The sequence below is a fragment of the Plecotus auritus genome, assembly GCF_963455305.1.
Source record: "Plecotus auritus genome assembly, chromosome: 7".
NCBI classification, from domain to species: Eukaryota; Metazoa; Chordata; class Mammalia; order Chiroptera; family Vespertilionidae; genus Plecotus; species Plecotus auritus.
Genome location: NC_137774.1, coordinates 95,648,648 through 95,654,475, shown reverse-complemented (window position 1 = coordinate 95,654,475; position 5,828 = coordinate 95,648,648). Strand labels below are relative to the sequence as shown.

General features: G+C 42.0%; 1 pseudogene across 1 annotated transcript; it reads right to left on the bottom strand.

Moving 5' to 3' along the window:
• Nucleotides 1-465: 465 nt before the first annotated feature.
• On the bottom strand, nt 466-4,744 carry LOC308252721 (glycolipid transfer protein-like; annotated as a pseudogene). The gene is made up of 3 exons: nt 4,687-4,744; nt 3,357-3,418; nt 466-1,170 (listed from the first exon to the last, which is right to left on the bottom strand). The product of its transcript is annotated as a glycolipid transfer protein-like (transcript).
• Nucleotides 4,745-5,828: the final 1,084 nt, after the last annotated feature.

The window sequence follows — 5,828 nt, the reverse complement described above, 5'->3', positions numbered from 1 at the left end:
GCACACAGCAGTCTGCTTTAAAAAAAAAAAAATCCTGTATAATTTCAAATCAGACTCCTCGTGGTCCTTACATGACCCAAAACATCTCACTGCACCAGATCCTCATTTTTAAAATGAGGTGTATGACAGGGTTCCCCCGGGGTCATGCACCACGTGGGAGGACGTGGACAGAAAACCCTAGGACTTGACTTATTAACAGCATTAACTGATTTTTATCACACTGAAATGAAGGCAGTCAGTCTGTGCTGCCATGAAATTAAAGGTGATTCAGAAGTAAGATGGTTATTTATTGCTCTGTTAGGAGAGACCCCAAAAATGACTTTTCAGAAACCAGGGCTGGCTGTCCCCTTCAACCCTAGCCAGACTCTGGGCTGCTCTGGGGGATGCAGGTCAAGGCAGCCTGCCAGCTTGCTTCACAATGATTCTGGCTTGTCTGTTTCTGGGAGTGCCAGCTGCTGGGCATGCCTACAACTTGTAGTTAAGCTCGATGTTCATCTTGGTGTACATCTCGTAGATGACGTCAATGGTGGCCATGTAGTTGACCAGGAACAAGCGGACCTTCTCCAGGCACTCCTCCTCTATCACGTTCTGGCCCTTGGAGAGCACTTTCAGGAAGTCGGACTTGTAGGGCATGGCATACAGCGCTGCCTGGAAGATCTTCTGCACAATCCAACTGTGGTACTTCCTGAGCACCATCTCGTAGGCCTTGGTGGCATTGATGTGGATGAGGTTGGGGTGGCTCTTGTCCCATTCCCCGTCACAGAGGCCCCTTTTCAGCCACATCAATGCCATCAATGCCAGCGTGGCCCCCACTTTGGGTCACTCTGCTCCATACATTTTCTTCTCCACCTCCAGGATGTTCTGCAGGGTCCAGAACTTGGCCAGGTCGGTGTTGTACACAGCTTTGATTTTTGTGATGTTACCACTTATGTCTGCCTTGATGAGTGTAAACACTGGGGACCCAAGGCAATCAAAGAAGGGCAGCAGGTGGGACACCGCCTTCAGGAAGGGTCCAGTCTCAATCTGCTTGTCCGCGGGCAGCAGCTTCAGCAGGTGCTTGGCCAGCAGCGCCGTTTTGGGGTTGAGGCCGGCGGTGATGCCATTTTCTAATCGGATCTTCCTCTTTCTTTCCAAGCACACTCCAAACCTACTCTGGACTGACCACCTAGCCTGCCATCAGGACCATGTTCTGCTCATTCGCCAGTCCCCATTTCCACCCCACTGCCACCACCGATCATTGGAGCCTTAGGGCTGGGAGGAGGGACCAAGAGGTCTACCTTCCACCTGCTCGCCAGTCCCCACCACACCACTCACCCTGGTTACCCCATTAGCCATCCCATAATCAATCAGAGCTTGAGGGCCGGGGGGATGGACCAAGAGGTGCTCAATGCACCTCTTGGTGACCGGTCATTTGGTCGTCACAGTCATCATGGACACTGGCTTTTTATATATATAGACTAGAGGTCCAGTGCATGGATTCGTGCTCATTGAAAGGAAATTAATTAGAAGGTGGATGTTGGGGGGGTGGGGGAGGGGCGCTGGGTGAGACAGGCTGGAGATGCCCTGGAGCCAACCTCTGTGTTTCCTCCATGGGAGGCTGCACCTGGGACAGTGCCGGGGCCCAAAGGGCATCTGTGGAGTGAGTGGGGTCCCTCTGGCAGGTGGGGTCCCTCTGCCTGGACTGCAGGGATTGGGCCAAAACCAGCAGTCCAACATTCCCTAAGGGGTCCCGGAGTGTGAGAGGGCACTCTGCCAAGTTGTTGTCGCTTGGCAGCTTCTGTGTTGAGCGTCTGCCCCCCGATAGTGTGTGTCATACCTACCAACCAGTCGGCCAGTCAGCCGGTCACTTAGCCTTTTATATATATATATATATATATATATATATAGGCATAATCCTCAAATAAATACCTTTTCCTTTACTATAACAGGTACTTGGTAACTTTAGGATATAAAGAAAAATACATTTTGATAAACCATTCAAGATTCAAATGACTACTTCATATTTGTTCCTTTAAAACTAAGGAAATTTATCCAGTAACTAGTCAATCACAAATCAAAATCCCTGTTTTAATTTTCAATCATGAATCATGTTTTCAAAACATTGTGTGTTTTTTTAATTATGGTAATTTAGAATAATTTTATTCTATTTTTAAATAGTTTTACAATAAATGGCACATGTTTAAAATGCATGGTTTGACGAGCTTTGACATATGTATACATACAATTGTGACATCTTCACAATCAAGGTAATGAACATATCCATCAGTTGAAAAATGAAAACCAATCTATAGTTACAAAACATTAGTTTTAACTAGTAACTAATAGGGATCTCAGCTTTTCAACATGGAAATCTGCATGTCATAGATAAAAACAAAGAGCAAAACTAGAACATTTTTACATCCATGTTATTCCGTTCAGGTGGCCTGATAAAAAAAGGGTTCAGTGATAGAAATTGGAAAGATTTTGTCTAGATTTTTATAGGACCCACAATTTAAGTTCACACCACAGATCAAAGATATATTTATAGTTTTGTTATTTCTTTCTTAAGAAAATTATTATAAAATGCATACTTTTAATTTCACTTTAACTTCTTCAATGATAGCTTGGCAAACAAAGAAAATAGTGTCATTTTGGATGCATTAAGCTATCTGATGAATGCTACATCAAAATCTGTTTGATCCAATTCCTCTTGTTGGCTCAGCTGATGAGTTAATGACAAGTGATTGCCATGAGGGCAACCATCATAAGCCTTATCCTATTGTTGCAAGGCATGTTCTTGGCAAAAAAAGAAGCCCACATCTGTGAAGTCGATAAGCATGCCCTCTTTTTTTTCACTTTCTTTCTGAGATCATTTTTTTTTTTTCTATTTCATTATACCTAACTACATATTCAGTGGGAATTCAATCCCTGTGGCCCCAGATACTTGCATTTTGATTGATGGATGATTAAACATCAAACATGGGTTTGAAACTTTTGTCTGAATTCCTTTTTTGGTGCTAACATTCTAGCCACTCCATGTTTGGGTGAGTTTTGTGTGTGTGTGTGTGTGTGTGTGTGTGTGTGTGTGTGTATAATTCTTTGCTACACTATTTCAATGCAACCTCTGAAAAGTCACTTAACGAGATTGTATTCATTTGTAAAATAATGGGAATAGAAGTAGATCATTTCTAAGATGGTTTCAGATTCTGAAACCTTTTAAACTTAGAGCTTTTAAATATAGTGTGTGATTCAATAATTTATCCCAACTGTATTATCTTTATTCTAGGTGATGCTCTTGTTTAGTAGTATACACTCAATGTAAAGGATTTTTTTCAAGTAATGATCTAATTGCAGCTACAGAGTTTCCTAAAACTTGCCCGAAGCAAGTCATGTGTTGTCTTCACATATTTACCTTTTCTCTTTTTCTTCTTATTGTAAACTGTGTTATCAGAAAGTATACATCAAACTTAGAATGTTTTTTGAATCAGGGAATGCTTAGTAATAATTTTTAAAATATAAGCGCTTCTTGTATCACAACATATCTGTTCTCCATTCAAATCTGTATCTGGTTATATAAAATTATTTTTCAGTTTCTTAAATATCCTGCACATTTCCTTCCACTTCTAAGTCTCTAAAATAATCTGAAAAGTAGCAGAATCACCACAAAGTAGGACCAAAAAAAGAGTAATATCCATTTAGGATTTCATTTTGCAACAAACTAACTATACTTTAAAAAAAACAAAAACAAAAACTGTCATATAATTTAGGTGCTTGTTAAAATGTTGATATTATATATTAAGAATAATTTGAAGAAAGAAAGTAAAAAATGGAGACATTCTGGATGTTTAATAAGAGTTCTTTGATGGAATTATATCAACTACATTCATACATTGGTGATGGGAAATCTCTGGGGCCTGACTCAAACAGATTTCTCTTTTTGGAAAGTGGACATCTGGTGACTCCAGCTTTTGGCTTGAAGCAGTTGCCAGGGGAGTTTCAACTACAATTCCACAGGATTCCTTTACAATTCCACAGGCTCTTTATGGTCTTGTGTTTGTTTGTTGGCGCTAAACAGGTGACATACATTTCACACTGATAATTAGTGTCATCTGCTTCTCTTTTCAGTTTCTTGTTTCCTTTGCAATGCTCTCTTGTCCCCATTTTATATTTGTCACATTGAACCATCTCAAATAGCTCCAATAAAGAAAACATTTTGCCTTTGTCTTCCTTTGAATGCTTTCACTTCCTTTTAAATGCAACATTTAAATTTTTTTTTTATTTTTAAGTTATGTATCAGGATTTCTTAGATAATATCTGGTCAATCATTCTGATCTCATTGATATTTGCTGGATTCACCATCTGCATTTGATTTCAAGTAGCTTCTAGTACTTATATATACACTAGAGGCCTGGTGCATGAAATTCGTGCACTCAGGGGGGAGGGAGTCCTTCAGCCTGGCCTGTGCTCTCTTACAATCTGGGAACCCCATGATTGATCTCCCCACAGAGGGAGGCCCTGCCCACCGCTGCTGGACGGTTAGCCTGGGCCTCCCTCTGCAGGGTGATCGTAGGGTGATGGCAGGGCCCCCCAACCAATCACATCACACTCGCCTTGGTGGTGGCAGTCAGTGCTGGGTCGCCGCAGCGCCCATGACCCAGGAGGGACTGAAAGGTCAGCAGTTCAGCCCGCTTGCCAGTCCCCACCCACCTGAGCCTCTTGTGTCCGCAGCCTGGCATTTGGTCATCTGTTTGGTCGTTTTGGACATTACGGACCCTGGCTCTTTATATATTAGGATATTTATCCTATGTAATAAAGAGCTAATATGCTAATTAGACCGAACAGCAGTAAGACGCTCCGGATGACCTTCCGGAGGAAGCAGGGGCTGTGAGGGTCAGCCGAGGCTGCGAAGGACGGCCAAGGCAGCCGGGGCTGTGAGGGCCAAGCCCCTTGCACGAATTTCATGCATCGGGCCTCTAGTTTAATATAAAGGCCTTTAGATCAGTAATATGGACTAGTCATTTAAGGTCAGTCAAAATGAAAATGCATAAAACTCACCACAGTGATCACTCTTTGGTTTAACTACTTTTTAAAATGGCCTTTTCCCTAGCAATTCTGCATATCCATGAGGCCAGATCTATTTTATTTTGGTTTGGCTTGGTTTATTTCCATATCCCTCAGTATCTAGCAAAGTGCCTAGTACATAATAAGAACTCATTGTTATTACTGAATGTTGGTGATGCTGATCCAAGATAATAAAAGCTTAATATGCAAATCAACCAAACCAAACGGCAGAACGACTGGTTGCTATGACATGCACTGACCACCAGGGGGCAGATGCTTAATGCAGAAGCTGCCCCCAGCCTGCAGGCCCCAGGCCAGCCCAGGTGGGTGCCAGTGGGGGCCCCGATCGCCCCACTGGTCGCTCCACAGATCAGCCCTGATCGCTGGACAGTCCTAGGGACCCTACAGATGCACGAATTTCATGCATTGGGCCTCTAGTATTCAAATAACATCAAACAATGATGAACATTTATTGAGACTTCTATGTATAATTCAAATATGAATGCTGGTACATTATTAAAGAAAAAAATTTAATTAATGACTTAGATGTTAGAAAATTAAGGGGATTTAAAAGGAGGTTTCTCCTCAAGTGATATGGCCAATCCTTTAAAACCCAGAATCTGACATAATGAGCACATGCCAGTTATAGACAACAAGACACAGCTTGGGGTCAAAATAAGAGTGGAGATTAAATAGAGATTTCCATATAAAACCAAGTACTCATCTTTACTGATGGATGTATTACCCTCACAACAAAGAAAAACAAATAACAGCAAGGGGAAAAAAAA